The 23504-nt window shown below is 46.3% G+C and overlaps 1 long non-coding RNA gene across 1 annotated transcript; it reads right to left on the minus strand.

Annotated features, from left to right (window-relative positions):
* Positions 1 to 8106: 8106 nt before the first annotated feature.
* LOC122703292 lies at positions 8107 to 14151 on the minus strand. Its single transcript, XR_006343435.1, has 3 exons — positions 14089 to 14151; positions 13599 to 13811; positions 8107 to 8193 (listed from the first exon to the last, which is right to left on the minus strand). It is a non-coding gene; the product is annotated as an uncharacterized LOC122703292 (long non-coding RNA).
* Between the last annotated feature and the right edge of the window lie 9353 nt (positions 14152 to 23504).

Here is a 23504-nt window from a genome sequence, read left to right on the forward strand (position 1 = left end):
GCCGGGACAGTAATGCTTTTAGCTCTTTGGATATTCGAGTTTATTCTAGGATCAAATGAGACCATGTAGACAGATGTGCTTTACACAGTTTTGAAGATACTAGTAGCTGTTAATCACCACAAAAAAGATCATAACATCTGGGCTGACTTATCTGTGAGAGAGACTGGGTCATATCAGTGATTCACCACTGTAGTTGTATATTAGAATTACCTAGGGATATTTTACCCCACTCCAGTACTCTTGCCTGGAAAATCCCATGGATGGAGGAGCCTGGTAGGCTGCGGTCCATGGGGTCACTAAGAGTCCGACATGACTGAGTGACTTTACTTTCACTTTTCACTTTCACACATTGGAGAAGGAAATGGCAACCCACTCCAGTGTTCTTGCCTGGAGAATCCCAGGGACGGGGGAGCCTGGTGGGCTGCCATCTATGGGATCACACAGAGTCAGACATGACTGAAGTGACTTAGCAGCAGCAGCAGGGATATTTTAAAAGTTTTTGATTCCAATACTTGGATTCCATGTCAGATCAATCTAATCAGAATCTTTGGGCTTCCCAGGTGGTCCAGTGACTAGGCCACTGCACTTCTGCTGCAGGGGACACGAGTTCAATCGGGAACTGAGATCCCACATGCTGTGTGGTGTGGCCACAAATAAACAAATCAGAATCTCTGGGTCAATCCCTTTTAAAAGCAGTCCAGGTGATTTTAATGTGCAACCATAGTGGAGAACCTCTGAAGCAGAGTTGGCAGACTTTTTTTTCTTTTAAATTAATGGCCAGGTATTTTAGACTTGCATGCCATACAATCTGTTGTGTACTCAGCTCTGCTGTTGGAGTGCAAATGGCATAGACAGTATACAATGAATGAGTGTGACTGTGTTCCAATAAATATTTACTCATAAAAACAGGTGGCAGGCCAGGCTCGGCCCAACCTCAGCTCTGGGCTAATTCACTTTTCAGGGTCTCATCATATTGAAGATGTTCCTTACAACTTCTTTAGGATATTTGAAAAGTTTCTAATCAAAAGGCTAATTACCCACTCCTGTACTATATGGGTTGTAGTTTTTTGGTTACCAGAAATCAAAGTGATCCAGTGTCCTTTTCACAAAAATGGAGAGCAAGGTTATTAGACAATACAAAAAATATTGTTAATACCAAGAATTCAACAGGTTATCTGTGAGCAGGGTGTCCCTGGTCTATTCTCTTGGCTTTCTCAGGAATTCTGCATTATATCTGCCTCTGAATTTAAAGAACAATGGGAAGCCACTGGGGTGTCAGTGATAGTGAAATGGTCAGATTTGGGTCTTTAAAAGAACACTCAAGCTACCGGTTGGAGGAAGGATGGAAGAGGAAAGAGAATACAGGAAGACCAGTCAGGAGTCTGCTGCAGAGATCCAGCTAAAAGACGATGGTAACTTGAATTAAGTGGAGATCAAGATGCAGAGACAGAAAGGGGTCCTTGCAACTATTTAACAAGTAAGATGGCTGAGACTGAGTGATGGATTGTCTGGGAGTGAAGGGGAAGGAGGCTGGAGGGTAATTCCTCAGTCACTGGCTTGTACATTTGAATGGCTGATGCTGTTTGCTGAGATGAGGGGACACTGGAGCAGGACCTGCTGGAGGTGGAGTATATCATAGATATCATCTGGACAAGTTGAACTTGATGTCCCTTTAAGACATCTAATTAAAGATGTCGAGAAAGCAGCTGGATAAAGAGGTCTGGATTTCAGAAGAGGGCTTGAGAACAATTTCAGTCTTCACCAGCTAAGCCTAAGATTCAGACCAGGTGGCAGGCAGAAATTTTGCAAGCAGACTCGAGTCTTGGACAACTGGTCTCCAAATCTTTGGTACTGGGAACAGTTTTTCTTGGCTACCGGTACTCATTTATTTGGGGAAAAAGTAAGTGCTACAGTGAGCAACATTCTGTAAAGAAAAGGTCAGTGGTGTGAATTTAAACAGAATCTCTGTCTGCTTTCAGACATTTCTAAGGATTTTGCAAAGTACCTGGTATATGCAATAAATTTTTGTTGAGTGCCTGCTCTCAAAATTTTCCCTGGAATTGTCCCAATCTAGGATAGGAAGTATGAAGTCCCATTATTTCCCTGTAGCCCATTATAAGCCTTTACCCATTACTGCTTCACTGGAACTGGAAGGGGTTAACTATGTGGGAAATAATGACACAATTCCTATCTATTGAACTTTGAAGTCATCACCACAGCCTGGGGATCTGTTGCTTTACCATTGAAATGCTGCCACCTCCCGGATAGGGTGTGACAAGTGACCAGCAGCTGTGGACGGCTTCCTGAGAACGGGAGCCAGGGGGAAGCCTGCCAGCCCTGTGGCAATCAAAAGCAGGAACCCAAACCCCTGTTGAGGCTGAGTTCCCATGCAAGGTTCGGTCCACCCCTGTTTGGACCCAGCAGGTTTGATGAACTGCTGGGAAATGATGTAAAACTCTCCTTGACCTTTTTGGAGGGTGGGTCACAGCATCAAGCTGGTATGGCGTCTTCTAGTGACAGGCTGCTCTTTGATCCTGAGATTCCTCACTTGATGTGGGCGTTGAGAACCATTTTTCAAGATTTCTTCTCAGCAATCTGAGAGGACTTTGTGCTGCTTTGTTTTAGAGGTTTGGCGCAAGCACAGTCCAGGATGGGACTGAGAGAGACTTCTATTATAGGGTAGACCAGAAGTTTTTACCCCCAAAGAGGACCCAGCATGGATGACAGGTTTGAGAGCTCAGCATGTGATGGGAACAGTGGTTCCCACTGAGTGTAACTCCACCTTCTTTGCCCCCCAAATCAATCTATTTCAAGTCTTCATAGAATTTGTTACTCATTTTAATGAGATATCAATAAAATTGATAGTATGACTTTGAACAGATTTCTATTTGGAAAATGTGAAAAGATTTAAGAATAACTCCTTTTAAACTTAGTCCACATCCTTGGTTCTGACTGTAGTAATTGCCAATTTGATATGGAATTTTAAGTGTAGCATTTAGAGTCCTCATTTATCCTTAAAAGTAAGAGTCTATTTACTTCCTGCAGAGGACAATTTTTCTTGCCATCTAACCTGTGAAAGAGCATCTTATAAATCAATGTGTATATCTTATATGTCTTGAGGAAGCATTTCCGCAGGCTTCGTAAACCTTTAGTTGAAAAGGATTCTATAACCATTGTGTCTCAATGTTTGTAGTAGGAGGTAGTATAACATGAAACATATATCTCTTGAGGTCTTTGTCTGAAACCAAATACTATGATTTTGTTTTGCTCAGCCATTTAAAGTACCTTCTTTTTTTCCCTTTTAGCATTAAAAAAAGATGGACCCCAGGTCAATCTTTTTTTTTTTTTTCCCAAGTCAATCTTAAAAATTTCTCCATGTAGGGCTTTTAGGATTCATTCCTCTGTATCGCCCACTGCCCTGACCCAAGCTTCACTTCCCTTATGATTCCTCCCAGATTTCCCTTCCTTTAGTCTGTGCCTCATCCAGCTCTTGTCCACACCTCTGAGCTCTCCTAAAGAGAGAAAAACCCCAAAGAACTTCTTGGGCAGTACATCACTGAGCAGAATCCTTGTCTCTGAAACCTCAAAAGCCTCTCCATTATCCAAATTCATTTGAGGCTTTAGAATCTGTATCATAGGGTTCCTGTAATTTTTTTTTTATCATAACTCATTCCCATATGCTCTTGTCCCTTCCCTTTCTGCCACCCAACCACCTGTAGTAACCATAGATTTGCCCTGAACAGAACTTTTCCTTTTACTTCTTCCCATATTGTCCATCAAGCCTGCTGTACATGGCCTTTAGCCTCAGTTTCCTTGTTTATTAAATAGAGAAAATATGAGCTACCTCAGAGTATTGTTGTGGAGATTAAATAACTGAGCTGTCTATAAAAACTTTAGCCAATCTTGATACATAATCAGCTCCCCAAAATGTGGTCCTCTTGGGCTTTCCAGGTGGCGCTAGTGGTAAAGAACCCGCCTGCCAGTGCAGGGGACGCTAGAGACTGGGGTTCCATCCCTGGGTCGGAAAGATCCCTTGGAGGAGGCCATGGCAACCCACTCCAGTATTCTTGCCTGGAGAATCCCATGGACAGAGGAGCCTGGTGGGCTACAGTCCATGAGGTCACAAAGAATTGGACATGACTGAAGCAACTGGGCATGCGGCATGCGTGGTCCTCCTGGCTTGTGTCCACTGGGTAAAGTCCTACTCATTTTTCAGAAGTTCAGCCTGAGTCTAACTGTCTTCAGGAAACCTTGATCATCCTGGTTGTCACTAAAGCCCCCTTTCCCCAGCAGCCCTGCAGCACTTTATTTCTGCTTCTGTGATGGCTCTTGCTTGGATGGCCTGACAGCTGTTAATTATGTGTGTGCTTGGGCATTCTTTGCTCACTCCTTCTAGTTTTCGTTTACGTTTGTAAGTGTTACAAGTTGAGGACAGGAACTATCTTATTTTGTACCCCACCTGCACCTCATGGAACTTACCAGTTCACAAAATAGGTGCTCAGCTAACTTGCTTTACATGACTGAGGGGTGGAGGGCAAGTTCAAGGCCTGGCCCTTCCTACCATTGGGTTTTCCAGGCAGAGAAGGGGCCTTAGAACTCTTTGTTTCCAGAACTTTTCCAGACAAGCTGGATAATCTCAGCACCTACCATTTTAGCAGCGTTAACGCAGGCAGAGGCCTGGATTCCTGTCCTACTTGGGGCAAAATCAGGCAGAACTACCCCTTCCCATCAAAGAGCTCTGGGTTACAACAGCTGGCTTTAATTTGGGCTCTAAGTCCTCTGCTGGCCCTGGAAAATCTTGATCTGGAGGGTTGGCTCTGGTTTCCTCTGGCTGTCACGCACAGCCCTTCAAAAGTCAATGCAGCTATGTCAGGGAGTGACCACAAGAGGGCAGTAAAGCTCCATCACTATACAGGAGTTGGATGCCAGAAGACAAACGTTTCTAAGCAGAAGAAAGAAGATCCTGAACTCTTTCACAATCAGGATTCTGAAAGACTTCAGGGCAGCAAGCTGGTTCAGGTCACCAGAGGCTTCCCAGGCCTAAGACCCAGAAGCAGCAAATTAGGGACACTGACAAGCTCCCCAAATCTCTTCCCAGCCTGTTGTTTCTGGTGCTTCGTTTCACCTGGAGAAAGTCATCCTCCAGTCTTAATGCAAATATTCTATGGAGGAGCTTGCTGCTGCTGCTGCTATCAGTCTTAGAGGTAAAAAGAGGAGATATTATCACCTTTTGTCTAAGGAAACTGAGGCTCAGAAAATGAAGCGACTTGCTCAAAGGCATGCCAAGTTCATGGTGGAACCATAATTCCAGATTCTTTGCTCATTCCTTCTAGTTTTCAGTTGTTTGTGTTTGTAAGGTTTGTGAGTTTCTCGAGCAAAGACTACAGCTCATTTGTCTTTTTGTCTCTGCATGCTGCTCCCTTAACCTTTAGGACTGTGAATGGGTGTGCTGTATAAGACTCTGTCCCTTATGAGTTGGATTCCATGACCTCTCTTATCCCCTCTGTTTTAGTAATTCTGTGATTTGGAGGCACAGCCCTAACAACGACAGTGGTGGCCCTGAGTGATCCTACTGGCTGAACATTTCAACAAGGGCAGCCACTTGGCTGCCAGCCTGTGACAATCCATCATTAGTAATGCAGGGAGGGCGGAGGACAGTTGGACAGTTTCTCGAAGTGTGCACCAGCATCGCTGGCATTATGAAAGTTGACTTTGGGGGAGGAGAATGAACATGTTTAATTTTAGCAGTTGTGAATATAAATACATGCATTATTACTTATACATACACACACGTATGTAATGTTGCATAGAATGAGGTCAACTTTTAAGGTGAGTTTATTTAAAGAAGGACATTAAGTAACAGTGTGGTGGAATGAAACAGGTATACCAATGAGTGAAGTTCAAGGAACTGTGGTGGGACTACCTGGTGGTCCAGTAGCTAAGACTGCGCTCCCAGTGCAGGGGGTCCAGGTTTGATCCCCGGTCAGGGAATCCAGACTACAACTAAGATCCCATATGCCGCAGCTAAAAGATTCTGCCTGCTGCAATGAAGACTGAAGATCCCACATGCTGCAACTAAGACCTGGCGCAGCCAAATAAATAAATACATTTTGAAAAAAGGGACTTTGATGAGGTGGGAAGATACTGTAATCACAAAATTATTTCACATTTGGCTCTGTGACCCTTAAGCCATGAAGCCCTAAGTTGCTGACCTTAAACAAGTCTTGGTTTTCTCATCCGTAAAGTCAGAGAAGAATTATTGCCCTCCTTAACTCAAATGAGAACAAATGAGAGCACAGTGAAGTCTGGAAAAGTGTCCAGTGGTGCTGTATCACGATTCCCGCTTCCACCCAGCTCTCCCTGGGACCTCCTCTTTACCACCACAGAGGGGGCCCCTCAACTAGCATCCGCTTCCCAGATCCCAAGGACCGAGTCCAGTTCTGCTTGTTGTTCACACCTGGGCCTGCCATTCTGAGGAGGAGGAGGAAGGAGGGGCTGGAGAAATCCTGGAATCAATCAGGGAACAAGTCCCAACACGTCACTGTTTGCTTTGTCATCCTGATTCAATGACCTCATACAAGGAAGGGAGGGAGCAGAAGGAGCTGTTCTCTCCCAGATACCTAAGGAGGCTTCTGACATCTCCTGTTTTCCTTGTCATGAGAAGAGCAGGCGCCAGGCTGCGATTTTTAAGGTCTGAGCTAATGCTGGAAGCGAAGGAGAACAGCACCTCCCATAAACTGGCCAGACTCTGCTTCTTGGGAGCTGCTTGGAGTAGAGGGGCAGAGGTGGCTGTGATGGGCATTGGAATCCAGGCTGTTGCCCCTGCTCCCCAGAGGGCTCAAGAATACACAGCCTTGTCCTCGGGTTCTGAGCAATCTCAGCGCTATTTGGGTGAACCCTAAGGATTTGCAGTTAGCTGTCCCTGAGGCTAGGGCAGCTCCTGGACTGGTTATTCATCTGGTCTCCAAGGGGCAGCCCCTAGAGTTGACAGAGGCTTCGGTGACCCCAGTGTCATCATTCTCATGTACCCTGCACCTTCACGTACAGTATCCAGTGAATACTTTCTGAGCATCTACTGTGTACCAGGCCTTTTGGGGAAATGAAACAGCCGTGTGCATCCAAAGGCTACATGGGACCTTAGACTCACCTTCTTACCATGGAGATTGCTGCTGTTGTCCTTACCGTCTTCTCTCGTGGCTCAGACAGTTAACAATTTGCCTGCAATGTAGGAGACCCGGGTTCAATGCCTGCATCAGGAAGACCTCTTGGAGAAGGGAAACGCAACTCACTCCAGTATTTTCGCCTGGAGAATTCCACAATGGAGGAGCCTGGTGGGCTATAGTCCATGGGGTCGAAAAGAATCAGACACGCCTGAGTGACTAACACACACACACCCCCATCTGTTCTGCTATCCTGAACTTAATTAATATTTAAATGAATTATCTTGTCAGCCAAACAAACTGCATTTGTAAGGTGTTTATTTCCAAGTTTTTTGTAATCAAACATTTATGTAACTGCAAATAAGTGCTTCTGATCAACACAAGATAACATTATGACACCGAGTATCTAGTCACACAAAAGCAAAGAAATTCAGCATTTTTGCTATCCTGTTTATCCTGGTTTGGCTTTTTAAAACTTGAAAGGTAGCTGGCAGTCCACCTGGGGAATCAGTTCAAGGTTTTTGAGGCAGTGACATCTCAGCTGGGTTTAGAAAAATAAGCACGCTTTCACAAGCAGGAAGAAAGAGGTCCCTGCAGGCAGAGGGCACAGAGCGATCCAGGTGCTGGGCCCAGCAGCTCCATCCCTGGGCTGGTCAAGGGGATCAAGCTGTGGCTTGAACTCAGTGGGGGGAAGCTGCAGTTTGGGATGGAGCTGATGAGGGTGGAGATGGGAACCAGGGATCTTACAGTTGAGTCTACTCATGTGATGGTCCTGGAGAAACCGAGGCAGGAAATCCTCGGTAGGATTTCCTGGCAGTTTTCCTAGGCAGGAGTCCCTTTGGTTCCCAAGGGCAGGAAGGAAAAAGACAGCAGAGGCCAAGCCAAAACTCTGCCCCAGAGCTGGCCGGAACCCCATCTCCCACCCTGGCTGCCCCGCCTCTTAACTCCCAGAGCAAACCATTTTTCTGTGATTTTTTGGCTCATCTCTTAAATGTTCCAGAGTCAGAACAGGCTGTGCCATGGTTGAACAAACCTGTTGAACAAATAAACAAGGCAGGCTGTGGCGCTGGGAAAGCACCAGACGTGGGCCCCCAACCAGACCCATGGGTTCCGGTAAGTCTGTCCCAAGCCTGGGCCTCAGCTTCTTCCTTCAACCATGAGAGGTAGGAGCCTGGCAGTTTGAGGGGGTCCCTCCTAGCTCTGTGATATAAGCAAGTTGCCCACAGAGAGGAAAACTCCAGAGCTGCCAGTTCAAAAGAAGCCTCCTTTCTTCTCACTACCCAATGCAGCTAAGGGCAGAGAGAGGGGAGATTACCTCATGGCAAATATTGAAACCAAAGGACATCCGTTCACTCATTCATTCATCAAACACTAACCGAGTGTCCAATCTGCTGGGTGCTGTGCTGCCCCTTCCCCCCAGGAACATACAAGGAGTTATAAATGCTCCAGCTGAGGAGACAGGGTCACAGTTCTTGTGTGTAACTAGTTCCCACCACCTCAGGGCCTTTGCTCCTGCTGTCCCCATCCCCTAGACCACCAACCCCTCCTTCCTCCTTCTCCAGGCTCAGCTTCAATGGCATTTCCACTGCCTACCCTCCCGGTAGTAGGGCTTCCCCATTTCTCCCTGTCTCTCCAGCCACACTGCATCACCCTCATAGAATCTATGGCAGTTTGTAATTGCATGTCTGCCCTTCATTTAGTCATTGATTTTTTTCACCTTTTTGACTTGAGTATGAGCTACCTGAGGGCAAGAATTCTGTTTGCATTTTTCACTTCTGGACACTTAGCAGCATATACTTGTAGAATTTGGCATGGGCTGGATTTTTTTACATGGACTACGCTATTTAGTCCTCTAGATAGCCCTAGGGGAGAGGCATTGCTATTCTCTATTTTGGAGTGAAGAGACAGATGTCCAGAGGATGTTAAGTATCTTGCAGTTGGCAGGGCTGAGTTTGGACCTTGTCTTTTAATTTTAATTCTATTTAATTGTTATATCTCTTTAGTTTTTTTATGATAAACATTTTAAGACTTTTTTGATGTGGACCATTTTTAAACTCTTTCTTGAATTTATCACAATATTGCTTCTTTTTTATGTTTTGTTTTTTGGCCTTGAGGCACATGGGATCTTAGCTCCCTGAGCAGGGATTGAACTCACACCCTAAGAAGGCAAAAGTCTTAACCACTGGACCACCAAGGAAATCCCTCAGTCATTTTGTAGAATGTCCTTTTGCTTGGGTTAGTCTGATGTTTGTTAGTGATTGGATTAAAGGTAGGCATTTGTTGGCAGGAATCTCACAGAAGTGCTACTGTGCATCTCAGCGCATCATCTCAGGAGCCAGCGTGCTATCTGTGTGTCCCGGGACTGGTGATGTTAACTGCCGTCATTAGGGCCGGGAGGTGTTGGCTAGGTTTCTCTGTGGTAAAGTTACTATTTTTCGCTTTTTAATTAGTAAGTAATTTAAGAAGAGATACTTTAAGCCTGTGAATACTCTGCCCTCATCAAAATTTTCCATCTATTTTTTATTTATTTGGTTAGTTAGTTATTTGATTCTGGCTGTGCCGGGTCTTTGTTGCTAACGGGCTTTTCTCTAGATGCGGCGAGCGGTGGCTACTCTCTAGTTGCTGTGTGAGGGCTTCTCATTGCTGTGGCTTTTTGTGTTGCAGAGCACAGGTTTTAGGGAGCTCGGGCTTCAGTATTGTGGCATGTGGGCTCAGTAATTCTAGCTCCCTGGCTCTAAAGCACAAACACAGTAGTGGCACAGGGGCTTAGTTGCTCCACGGCATGTGGGATCTTCCCAGACCAAGGATCACACCCATGTCTCCTGTATTGGCAGATGGATTTCTTCCCACTGAGCCACCAAGGAAGCCCCGAACTTTTCCACCTATTGATGATTGTTGACTGAATCAAGAATTAGTTGTAAAATCAAGATCCTGGCTCTGATTTTAAGGCTGCCTGTCTGTATTTCAGAATGATAGCATAGGATAGAAGGGAGGAGGAAGCAAGAGACAACATCTGACTCTGTAAACTGTTTCTGAGATGTCTGTCCTGGAAAATGGAAGGTGACTGAGAGTGACTTTCTAACCCTATTAAGAAAAAAACTGAGGGGGTGGAGGATTGGGAGCTTAGGATCAATACATGATCACTATTAATACTATGTATAAAATAGATAACTAATGAGAACCTACTGTATAGTGCATGGAACTCTACTTAATGGTCTCTGGTGACTGGAACGGGAAGGAAGTCCAGAAGCGAGGGGGTGGATGTGGACGTACGGTTGATTCACTTTGCTCTACAGCAGAAAGTAACACAGCATTACAAAGCAACTATATTCTTATAAAAATTAATTTTAAAAAAAAGAAAAGGAAAAAAACGACCTGCAAAATCAGACTGGATTTTAAGCAATAAAAGCTTTTACTTCCTAATGGAATAAGAATTTCCCCTTATCTAGCACTAACTCCCAAACACCACACCAGCCATTTAGCAGACACAATATTTTAGTGCTCGTAACCATTCTTCTTAAGAGTACTGTAATCTTCAATTTATAGTTGAAGAAACTGAGATCAGAAGGGAGGAGGTGTTTGCCTAAAGTTACACATCTAGGAGTGGAAGAGTGTGGATTCTGACTAAGATCCGTTGGGCTTCACACTCTTACTCTTTTTAGAGGGAAGGAGCTTGGGGTCATGTCATGACTTTCAGCCTCAACACACATCCCGCCAGTGCCAGTTTTCAATGAATTCCCAGCTTAGGAGTGAGGTAATTCCCACTTTCCACGTGGATGTTAAGCCCTGGAGTCCTGCAAAGAGGCTGATGAGGTCCCAGTGCAGCGATCTGGCCCCAGCCAGCTGGTCCTTGACCCCCAGCAGTCCCCTGGCTGCAGTGTCCTGAGAGGACCTCCCTCAGCTCTGCTGCTGCCCCTGCGGCCCAGGTGGCAGGGCCATCCAGACATTGACTCAACAGTTCGCCTCGCCTGCCCAGCACGGCTGCATCTCCCGTGCTTAGAAAGGCAGGAAGCCGAACTCCGGTATTTTAGAAAGTCTTTTAACAATAAGCTTGATTAAAAGGGGATTTTCCAGTTAACCCTGGAGAATTTTAGCTAACCAATGACTTATTGTGTTCTAGTTCTTTGAAATGTGGTTATCTATGTTCATTGTGTATTTAGGGTAAATCTCATTTACCAGACGATTCAATTAAACAGGATTTCCCTCTTTAGGGAAATCCTAAAATTACTGTTTGGTATAAGCCACAGAACCAGAGAATAACCATGTTGAAAGGTTTTAGGGATCATTTAATAGGATTTTTTTTATTGTTCAGATGAGGAAACTGAGGCCCAGAGAGGACTATAACTTACCCAAGGTCACACAGTTTATTATTGACATAACTATTAACTAGGAACCTTGCATCCAAAGTGCTTTCTGACACATCAAAAATAATTACAAGGCAGGAAACCTTTATGTCTAGGGTTACCTGCAGGCTGAATTTATCTTGTAGCTGTGTCCTTTTTTTGTCCTGCACAGTGTGTTAAAAGTTGGGAAGCTTCCTGTAAAAATCCAAATTTGGTGTTTCTTTGGAAAAGCTGTACAATCTAGCCACACTGAGCCCAATGGTGATGAAGGGGGGCTGAGCTGCAGCAAGCCCTCTGGAGTGGGGTCATGGGATCTACATTCCTCCGTACCCTGTCAGCTCACACCTGGGTAAGCTGACATTTCATGACCTGCTGGTCCCTCTAGGCATTGGGATTTGGGTTCTCTGCTTTCTGGTGGAAGGCACTCCTTAGTTAATTAAAATAAATAAATAAATAAATAAATAAAAGAGGGCTGGAGTGGCCAGACTGAAAAATAGGGGAGACAATGAGGAATCAGAAACACTTGTGTTACATGCCAGGGTGCAGTGCCAGGCATGGAGCTGGTCCCAGGTAAGCTCAGATCAGGGGCTAGAAAGAGCTCCAAGAGCTTCTCATTTAGGTGAAGAAGGTAAAAAGCTCAACAGCAATAGGAGGGACTTCCTTCAGGGTCCAGTGGCTAAGACTCTGTGCCTCCCAATGCAGGGGGCCCAGGTTCGATCTCTGGTTGAGGATCTAGGTCCCATATGCTGCAAAGGAGTTTGCATGCTGTAACTAAAGGTTTTGCACACTACAATGAAGATCAAAGATCCTGTGTGCCACAACTGAGACTCAGCACAACCCCCCCCCCCAAAAAAAAAATATATATATATATAGAAATAAACAGTAAAAGGAGATAAAGCACCTGGCAAGATAATATGTACTGGTAAAGTGAGTGGAACAGGAAAGATGTGCTAGAGTAGTTCAGATGGTCAGGGAAGTTCTAGTGGAGGTGGATCCTGACTCAGAAGTTGACTTATTTTAAAGAATGGAGACACTGTGGGCAGAACAACTAGCCAGGAAGCTGTTTCAGCTATCAGAGCCAAGAGCCAGGGTTAGGTGATTGGAGACAGAGAGGGAGGAAAGAGGTGGACGCCAGAGAGACACCAGCAGGGATGGACAGTATCGGATGCATGCATGGAGGAGAGGGAAAGAGAACAGTCAAAGCTGGTGGATCCTTTGTGCCTGTGTGACCAGGAGGAGGTCATGCCCCAAACAGAGAAGGGGAGCTGGGAGGAAAAGCTGGGTGGGAAATGATGACGAATTTATTTCTAGACATGTTGAGTTTGAGGTGATAATAGGGTCAGGCAGGTCCAGGTGAGGAATCAGAATGTAGACCCAGAGCATGCCCCCAACCCCCAATAAGCACTTTACAATCCAGCCTCCCTTTGCCCATTTGGGAGTGAAATCCTTAAACATACAGATGCACTGATTAAATATAAGGAGGCCTACCATAGGGGAGGGGAACAGCAGAAGGGAGTGGTGAGCATGGTTGGGAGGAGATGAGTACTCAGGACCTCTGTGCTGGAGCTTTTAATCTGGGGTCTTGGGACACCTAGGGTCTCATGTATAGCCCTGTCCTTAGAGGCAGAACTGAAGTGTGTGTGTGTGTGTGTGTGTGTGTGTGTGTGTGTGTGTGTGTGTGTGTGTGTAGTGGAGGGGTGGGGGTGGGGGTTGCCTAAGGACATTTTTTGGAAAGAGGGTGCATAACTTTCATTAGATTCTCAAAGGGGACTTGTCTCTCTGGCAAAGTTGAAAACCACTGAAATGGAAGCCCCTGCAGTCCCCCTGGTGGATCTGGAACACAGTGGTGTCATTTATCCTGGTTCCTTGTCATTTTTTTCCCCCAGATCCTTGCCTAGAAGTATATTCTAGCTGGCCTCTCTCACCCAGAACAGGGGGAATGTCCCTCCTCCTTAAAGGCCTGTTTTTTGGGTTGGGCGTGGCTGAGTGAGTCCGTGAAGCTGCTGGGGTGCAGCAGAGAGGGGTCGAGGAGGCACAGCTTTCAGGGGACGGGAGGGGGAGGCTGCGGGGAGCCAGAGCGGATGTCACGGCTTACCTCAGAGCCCGAATTAGAAGGCTGAAAAAATCACAGCAGGAAATAACGTGGTGCCTAAAATAGAAGCATCAACTGGGAGAGAGGCCGGGAGTAGGTGGCATTTGAGGCTCCCGCCGCGTCCTCCCCAGCGGCTGCCTGACAAGCGCGTCGGAGGAGGAGGCGTGTGGATGAGCAATGGGGCCAGAAAAGGCCAGAAAGGCCGAGGCCGCGTTTCTGCTGGGGAGAAGGGAAGGAGGATCGGAAAACAGCCATAGTCTAAGGAGCAGAAGGGGCCCTGCTGTCCTGGTCATCTCCCCGGACCCCCCCCCCCCCCCGCCCGACACACACACACACACCTCCACTGTCCCCCTAACCTCCCCCTTCCTTCTCACCTCCACCCCGCCACAAAGCCCCCTCTCCCCTTCTTCTTCCTTCCCCCACCTTCCGTCTCTCACCTTGACCACTGCCTCAGCCTGGCCACCCCCCCCCCCCCCCGCAACCTTTCCAGTACCCTCTGTCCTTCCGCCAAAGTCCCCTCCAGGCTTGTCACCCACAGCAGCGCCTCCACTTCCACCCACTCCCACTGGCCCTGCCCCTCTGCTCCAAGCCTCTGGACTGCAAGGCCTTGGTCTCCAGACAGGAAGCTGCCCAGCGGTCCTCACTGCCTTCCTGGGCCATGTAATCAGAGGTCATTCTAGGAGCAGCAGCGCTCAAGGTCAGCCTCCCTCTGCCTGACTGTAGTAACCCCTCCACCACCCCCAGCCCAGCCCCTTCCCCTCCTCTATGAGACTGCCAGGGCCTGGTGCCTTGGGAAAGGCAGGGGTCCTTCACCTGGACTCTTGTCTCAGGAAGGATTGAGACCACACAAAACCTTTGCCTGCAGACCTGGGCTGTCCCTCCTTCCATGGCCATGTCTATAGAGAGGACTCTCAGAACTGTTCCCTGACTGTTGGTTCTCCCAGCTCATGCCTGCTCAGAGCAAACAGCCAGGAACAAAAACAGTAATGGCCACTACTTATAGAGCATTTATGTGTACATATTAACTCGCTTAATCCTCACAACTCCATGAAGTAGGTATTTTTATCGTTCCCATTTTAGGGATGATGAAACTGAGGTTAAGACTCTTTACTTCCACTGCAGGGGGCTTGGGTTTGATCCCTGGTCAGAGAAGTTCTACATGCTTTGAGGAATAGCCAAAGAAAAAAAAAATTGTTTTAATTATGTAAAAAAAGAAAATGATGAATTAACTTGGCCATATTCACAGAGCTAGTCAGGGGAAGGGCCAGGCTTTGGGCCCAAGGGGTCTGACTGCAGGTCCTAACTGAATTTCATACAACATTGCCTCTCAGCTTAGTGCTGTTCTCTGCAGCTCTTTTTTCTAAAAAAGTAGATTTTGTTTTATTTTATTTATTTATTTTTTTTTTTCTGAAAATAAGCATAAGGTATTTGAGATTCTAAGCATGATGAGTGCTTGGAAATTTCAATTTTTAAAAAAATCAGATAGTTTTATTTTTACTTCTCTGGGTTGTTTTTCCCCCCAGCTGTTGCTCTTCTGAAAACAAGTGTTCTCATTTTTGCCAGTCTCGAGTGCCGAGCGTCCTCATCACCATCTGGAATGAAGGGGCATTCACTCGCGCTCAAGTGCACTGCCCACACACATACGTGCACCACTCGCTCCCTCCCGAATCACGCCTTTGTGTTGTTCTGGGGTTAATGGCTGATGATTTGCCAAACAGAATTCTCAGGGAAGGTATGTGGCTAACGTGGCTTCACGCAGGCTTTGTTCCCTGGAGGCTGAGAGTTATTGGAATCGTGGTAAGAAACAGTGGCTAAGGTTGTGGGTAGGGGACTCAAAAAAATGTCAGAAGGAAATAATAATGTAGTTAACATTTATTCATGCTTACTAAATGCAAGGCTTTGTGCTAAACATTTTACAGGAATGATCTCATTTAAGTGACACAATAACCCTGTGACATTAGTAGTATCGTGACCATTTGACAGAAAATTTGAGGTCATGTAAGGCTTAAGGGCAGAGGTTCTGATGTACTGAACCAGCACTTACTGCCATGAAAACTTGCTGGTTTCTGCAAGGGTTTTTTTTTTTTTTCTCTCTGATATGGAAATATCTTTGTCATCTGCTAATTATAAAAGTAATACATGCTCAGGACTTCCCTGGCAGTCCAGTGGTTAAGACTCTGTGCTTCCAATGCAAGGGGCAGGGATTTAATTCCTGTTGGGGAACTAACATCCCACATGCCATGTGGCTCAGCCAAGAAAATTTTAAAAAAAAGTAATACATGCTCATGGAAGAATTAAAACAACACAGAAGTGTATAAAGTAAAACATTGAAGTCTTCCCCAATAATGCCCCTCTGTGTAGACTTTTAATGCACTTGTCCATTTTAAGATACCTGGTATCCCACCATTTTACTCCACAGTGGACAACTTTGCACAGTCAGTACACACTAGATGATTTCCTTAATTCTAGCAGGGGAATTGGTGAGTCAGAAGGTAGAAGCATTTACATTTTGGTCACTTGTTGAAATGGATGAAGTATTTTATTTTAAGCCATGGTATTAAATGGAGGGTAAAGAGGCAGTGAAAATAGGCCTTTGTTCTGCTGGCAATAGTTTAACTAGTACAATCTTTCTTTTTAAAGAAATTTTGTTTATTTATTTATTTGATTGTGCCAGGTCTTGGCCACACGTGGGATCTTTGATCTTTGTTGTGGCATGCAGACTCTTAGTTGTAGCATGTTGGGTCTAGTTCCCTGATTGACCCAGGGATTGAACTAAGGCCTGGGTCTTAGTTGAACTAGACCCTGGGTCTAGACTCAGGGATTGAACTAAGGCCCCCTTGTTGGGAGCATGGAGTCTTAGCTGTTGGACCACCAGGGAAGTCCCTAAGTAGTACAATCTTAAAGAAATTTATTAACATATATTTAGAGACTTAAAAATGTTCACACTTTTTACTTTAGAGCAACTTATGGGAGTCTATTGAACTCAAGGAAATAAGTGAAAATAATATTTAGTATGATGATAGGCAAAATCTGGGTATAACTTAAATGTCCTTCAATAAAGGAATGGTTAAACAAGTCTTGAAAAGAATTATGACCATCTCCATGCTGGAATACTATATAGTCATTAAAAATGATGGTTTTGAAGACTCTCATAACATGGTGGAAATGCTGAGAAAGTAAAGTCAAGTGAAAAAGTAATATACAAAATTATATGCATGTATGGTTATAGTTGGAACCCCCCTTTAGCTCAGTTGTTAAAGAATCTGCCTGCAATACAGGAGACCTGGGTTTGATCCCTGGGTCAGGAAGGTCCCCTGGAAAAGGGAATGGCAACCCACTCCAGTATTCTTGCCTGGAGAATTCCATGGACAGACCATGGGGTTGCAAAGAGTTGGATGTGACTGAGCAACTTTCATTCATTCCATGGTTACAGTTGTACAAAAAGAAACAGTAAATAAATAGTAGCAAAATGATATCATTGGTATATTAGAGTGTTGGGATTAATGCGGTTTTTCTTTTTCATTCTTTTTGTAATACGGTTTATTTTTGTAGTAAATGTTATATTTGTTAAAAACTGCAGAATTGTTGGAAATTATCCAAAGACTTTGCTTCCTTTTCCTCTATGGATTTGAGTTCTTATCTCTATAAATGAAGCAGTTAGATTGAAGTTGATGACTTCTAAGTCATCCCAGTCCTGTTATTGTATATTCTCTGATACAAGCAAGCAGTTCTTTCTGTTACAGATTCAAAGCCAAAAGTCAGTCTTCATACTGAAAGTGGACAGATCACACTGGAACCTATTTTGTGACCATGAGCTCAGGTTATGCTTACATGTGTCAAAGCCTCCTTTGAAGAAGAAAACAGAATGTTGGTAAAATCTTCATAGATACATCTTTAGGCTCAGTGTTTCCCCCCAGAACATGGGGTGTTTGAGCAGTGACTGCCCAGCTTGTCCCAGTGTTGAGGGGCTGTGTCTTAGACCCGCTCTCTCCCTCATTCCCCCTGCTGTGGGTCTGTTACATTGGAGACCCAGTAGGATTTCACAGACCCTGGTAAACAATGGGAAATTAGTAAGGCTAGCAGTCAGGGGAGGCATGTTGAATTGAGCTGGAGAAATCCAGTTGATCTGGAGAAGTAAGTGTGTGTGTGTGTGTGTGTGTGTGTGTGTGTGTGTGTGTGTGTGTGTGTGTGTGTGTGTGTGTGTGTGTGTGTGTGGAGAAGTGTGTGTGTGTGTGTGTGTGTGTGTGTGTGTGGAGAAGTGTGTGTGTGTGTGTGTGTGTGAAGGGACAAGGCTGGAAGAATGCCACTGTGCTGGCACAGCCTTCGTCAGAGCCCTGAAAAGGGCTGAGTGGGCTCTGACTCAGCTCTGTGACTCACCCTCTGTACTGCGTCTCCATGCTCCATCCTCTAGACCATTTCAGCCCAGCCTCCAGTGGAGGAAGGTGAGATCTGGGCTGGCAGCTCCGGATGACTCATCCTGCTGAGCTGGAAGGAAGGGGCCACAGCCCCCTCTCCTACACCCCTCATCACCACCCTGCCTCCCCGGGGGTTCCCATGCAGGCCCAAACCCCATGTGTTATGGCTGCTCCACTAGAAGCCCCCATCGAGGCTCAACCCACCCACCCATTCACATACCTGCTCCCATACCATCATTTCCTTGGTCCCTTTCCCTAGTTGTCCCCTGTCCTTCCTGTGGGCATCTGAGGTCAGCTTATAGGGAGGCTTGTAAGCCTCTCTGGATTGCTTGTCATTCTGTTCTTTGCATCTCACAACTTCCCAGCTTACAAAATAGTTTTACATCCCTTTTCTCATTTGATTCTCTGAGACCCTAAGAAGCCTGGCAGGGCAGTAAATATCACCATTCTACAGGGAAGGACATGGAAGGTCACAGAAATGAAGGAAATATTTAAAGGAATTCATGAAGGGCACTGAGGTCTATGATGCAAGAGGCTTGCCGGGAAAGGGCAGAGCTGTTAGGGCAACTGCAAGGCTTTTGACTGGACAGTGAGCTGGGGAAGAGGGACAGTGCTGGCCACTATGTGACATGACAAGAAATGTGCCTGCCTGAGAGCAGAAAATGGGTGAGGTGTTTTGACTTTATCCCAAGACCAATGAGAGGTTCCAGTGAGAGGTTTTAAGTGGGGGGCCTGAGGGTGGCATGCCAAGGAGCCAGAAGGCTATTTCCATGGTTCAGATGAGAGTGGATGACCTACCTGTGAGCAGTGGCTCCTGGGATGATGTCAACCCTGAGAAAATTGTAATTTATTCCTGTAAAGAGGCCTGGAGCTCTCTGTAGGTGGTGACTGGAGCCAAGCAGAGGGTGAGATGGCTGGGGGAAGAGGGAGGGACACGGGGGACACCACACGTAAGAGCTGAGCCAGGGAAGGAGTGCTTTACCCTCTTTACCTGAACAAAGGCATGTGTGGCCCCTGCAACAACAACCTCTCTGGAAGAGGGCTCGTAATAAGTGAAAGCAGTGCCCACCATGACCTCCATCCATGTGGACAAGACCCTGTGAAGGAGACGGGCTAATGTCACCTCACAGAAGCAAGCATGAACACCTGAGGGAACCCCTTGCTCCCCCTACTGTCATGGTCCTTCTCCTCTTCTACCCAGCGCTGGGCTACGTGGGTCACCAACTGAGGACACAGTCTTGGCAGGCACCCAGCAAGTGGCCTCTCGGGAGAGTTCCTGGAACCTCCAGTGAGCTGTGGCTCCAGACTCTGGGAAGGGACTGGGCTTCCTGAGCCCTTTTACCCTCGGGCATTGGTGGAGGTGACAGGGTTTCCAGATAAAATAGGGAATGTCCAGTTAAATTTGCATTTCAGATCAACAACAACAACAAAAATTTATTTTTTAGCATAAGTATATCCCAAACATGAGATATACTTATATTTTTAAAGTATTTGATGTGTATCTGAAATTCAGGTCTGACTGGGTATCTGTCCTGTATTTTTATTTGCTAAATACAGGACAGACATCCATAGGGGTGCCTCACTGCCCCCTGCCTACCAGGGCCTCAGGGATTTTCCTTTGTCTGAGGTCACGAGAAGACCCAGCCTCTGCATCCCTCAGCCTGCCCTGGGACTTCATGTGGGGCTCAGGGTTGCCTGGGGAAACATGCCTGCCCTGATGGCCTCCCCCTTCTGGTTAACTAGCATCGAACCCAAGCTACTGTGACCTTCCACGTGTCCGTGGCTCCCCACCTGGATGGACAGCTTGCTGCCTCTGCTTGTGAGGCCTAACTAGTGAGGGGACCAGGGCTCTCCTCCGGCCATCAGCATCCCCCAAGGTGTTGGTCGCATCCAGGCCCAGTTGGTGGCCCCAGGAGCATGCCGCTCCCAGCCACCAGCAGCTTGCACAGTGGGGCCTGGGCTGAGGAATGGAGGAAAACGAAGGTGTAAGCTCTGCACTTGGGGGTAGTGTAGTGTGTGTTTGTTCAGAGGCCTACGTTAGAAAACAGCACAACCACACCTGGCCTGGCTTTACAGAGTTCAAGGTGCTTTCCCATGTCTGAGCTCATTTGACCCTCACCAAGACACTGTCAGGGGAGCAGAGAGGGAGCTGCCTCCTCCTTTATGCATGAGTGACCTGGGGCTGGGAAAGGTTAGGTCTTTGCCCAGAGTCACCTATCCTAACACATGTGAGAGTGGCTGCTTCACCCTAGCACAGAGCAAAGTGCTACAGCTCAGAGGAGTTGGTGAGTTGGTGCTCTGGGCGAAGTTCCTTTGTTCCCACAGTAGGGGGCAGACCTGAGGCCTTGTATTGAGAACCAGGTGGACCAGGTGGACAAGTCCGCTGCCCTGCCCTGGCCGTAAGCAAAAAAGGCAGGCCTCCCCACCCCACACCCTGCCCTGCTCTCACTGGCAGAACTTGGAGAGCTTCCTCAGGATACATCTTATCTCCCTGCTTCTCCGACAGGAGAGGGGAACCGAGATCTTGGTGAGGACTTCCCTGGGACAGCAGGGCTGGGCGCTGAGTGCCCTGAGTGAGGATCTGACTCAGTCACAGCAGAGTCTTATTGAATGCTGAACAGACTTTGAAGGAGGAGGTCACAGTGAAGAGTGTGTACATGAGGAATTGTATATATCTACTCCACAGATATTTTCTGAGTATCCACTGTGTGCCAATCACCATTCTAGATATTGGAGATACTTAGTGAAAGTCACTCAATTGGGTCTAACTCTTTGCAGCCCCGTGGACTGTAGCCTGCTAGGCTCCTCTGTCCATGGGATTTCCCAGGCAAGAATACTGAAGTGGGTTGCCCCTGGAGAAGGATCTCCAGGGGATCTTCCCAACCCAGGGATCGAGCCCAGGTCTCTCACATTGCAGGCAGATTCTTTACCATTTCTTTACCAAGGAAGTCCTGGGGATGCTTAAGGATAGAACAAATATGCATACACTGATGCCTCACAGATTGCCCTCTCTTGCTTGTGAGCTATCTTGACCCCAGCTAACAGAATGTAAAATTCAGCCCCTTTACCAGTTTCTAGAAAAAAACTTTTTCCTCCAGATATGGGGGTGGGGTAGGGCATGTGTGTATGGGGTAGGGCATGTGTGTATGGGGTGGGGGTATTGTACTAAAGATTTATGGGGCCATGATGAGAGGTTGTCACCCCCTCACAGGCTCTCACTGTGAATTAATCCTCAGTGTAGGAGACCCTTCTCCCAAGTCCCCGTTTTGGCCCTGCAGCCATCCTGGGGGTGCACCTCCTTCCCTCTGCTCGGCCTCCCACCTCGATATCCCAGCCTAGCCCGGCTTTCTCCGGCAGTTTTCTCTTAGATGTCCACTCTTGGGAGGGAAGTCTTTTGAGTCATTCTGCTGTCACTGTTTGGTCTTAAAGGACACAGTCTCTTTCTGCAAGGTCCCTACTTTCTGACATGGGGATGCTGTCCCTATTCCATTTCTCCTTCTCAGAATTATTCCAGGGTGAAATGACCTTGTATCTGAAAAGAATTGTTCTCAGAACCCTCTAGCGCCGTAGGTCATGTCAACGAGAAACACATTTGACAGTGACTTGCTCTCAGTGTTAGGTCAGCCAAGAGAATAGCAAGCCCAGTGTGTTTACAGGAGGAAAGCGTGAGCTGAGCCCCTCTAGTCTGAATCGGATGTGATTCAGCATCTTATTCTCACACTTTTGTTAATAAAATAAAACAATAAACACACACTACCATCAAAAGAACATTGACAGCCTGTGTTTATGTGTTTATGTTGTGTCTGTCTCTAATGTAACCGCTATGTAGGTTTTTTAACAAAAACAGTGGGGGGGGTATGTTAATTAAACCAAAGAGAGAGAGCCGTTCCTTTTATTGTGTCTTTCTTTCTTGCTCTTTCTCTTCCTTTTCTTTCTTTCTTATTTTTTTCTATCTACCTTGAAACAGAGATGTTGGCCCTTCCATTGATGTTGATTTTAGCCATCTCTGACAAGGCCAAAGCAGAGAAACTGGGTTCTGAGCATGTCTGTTTTCACTCTGCAAAGACTCCAACCAGAGTCAGGCAAATACTCTTTCCATCCGCTGTTCCCAGGGGCTTTCTTAGCTGCTCTACCCTCCCCTCCCTGGAAAGGACCTTCCTGTGAGATCTGGACACCTGAATATGGTGCCTAGGGCAAGAGATGTGTGAATGCGGAGAGCAAGGAGAGAGGAAAGGAATGGAAAAGAAGAGAAAAAAGGAACATTGAAAGAGACAAGAGAATTAGTGTAAGCTTTGTGAACTCAGTGACAAGAATGACAGACATGATGGCCATCTATCCCTTTTAATGAGAAGTTTGATCTTTTGGCTGAAGTAATAGAAACACAGCTGTAATTAGCTTGGGCCCCAGAGGAGGAGGCGTTAGTTCACTTAAGCTGACTGTGGAGACTGTGGAGAGAGAACAATTGGGTTCATGGACGCCCTCAGGACTCACCCTCCTCTTTTGGGTGTTGGTTCCCCGAAGCTCTCAGGGCTGTGCCAGGGTAGAGAGAGCCCCTCCCACCAGTGCCAGCACTGACACAAACCCCTGAGATATCTTGGCAAACAGCAACATACCATTTTTCAGTCGTCAGATTTCAAAAATGTTCAACTCTGATACTCTCAACTATCAGTGAAGAACGGGGAAAATAGAGATGCTAACACTCTGATATACTGCTGGAGGGGATGTAACTTGTTCCAGCCACTTTAGAGGGACAGTTGACCCTATTTATCCTCTTTTTTTTTTTTTTGGCCTTGCTCTGTGGCTTGTGGGATATTAGTTCCCTTACCAGGGATCAAACCCATACCCTAGGGTGGCGGGGTGGCGGGCAGTGAAAGTGCAGAGTCTTAACCACTGGAACACCAAGGAACTCCCTCTGTTGTGATTTTAAAGGGCTTCCCTGGTGGTCCAGTGGTTATAAGACTCTGCTTCCACTGCAGGGGGCGTGGGTTCAGTTCCTGGTTGGGGAAATTCGAATGCCTTGAAAGTGAAAGTTCCTCAGTCGAGTCCAAGTCTGAATCTTTGCAACCCTATGGACTGGGGCCTGCCAGGCTTCTCTGTCTGTGGAATTTTCCAGGCAAGAATACTGGAGTGGGTAGCCCTTCCCTTCTCCAGGGGATCTTCCTGACCCAGGAACTGAACCGGGGTCTCCTGCATTGCAGGCAGATTCTTTGCCAGCAGAGCTACCACTGCAGCCAAAGGAAAAAAAAAAAACAATTTGCAAACTATAAAAAAAAATGTGAATATTATTACTCTGATGATGCCACTTCTCAAAATCCTGACCAGTAACTCTCACACGTGTACATAAGGAAATATAGGCAAGGGTGTTATTTGAAGTGTTGTGTGTAGCACAAAATTAGGAATAACTTAAAAGTCCATCTTTAAACTATAGTATCTTTTATACTCTGAAAACATGGAAATTTAAAAAGAATGAAATATACATTGACATAAACCCCTA

Source organism: Cervus elaphus, chromosome 11, assembly GCF_910594005.1.
Source record: "Cervus elaphus chromosome 11, mCerEla1.1, whole genome shotgun sequence".
Classification (NCBI taxonomy): Eukaryota; Metazoa; Chordata; class Mammalia; order Artiodactyla; family Cervidae; genus Cervus; species Cervus elaphus.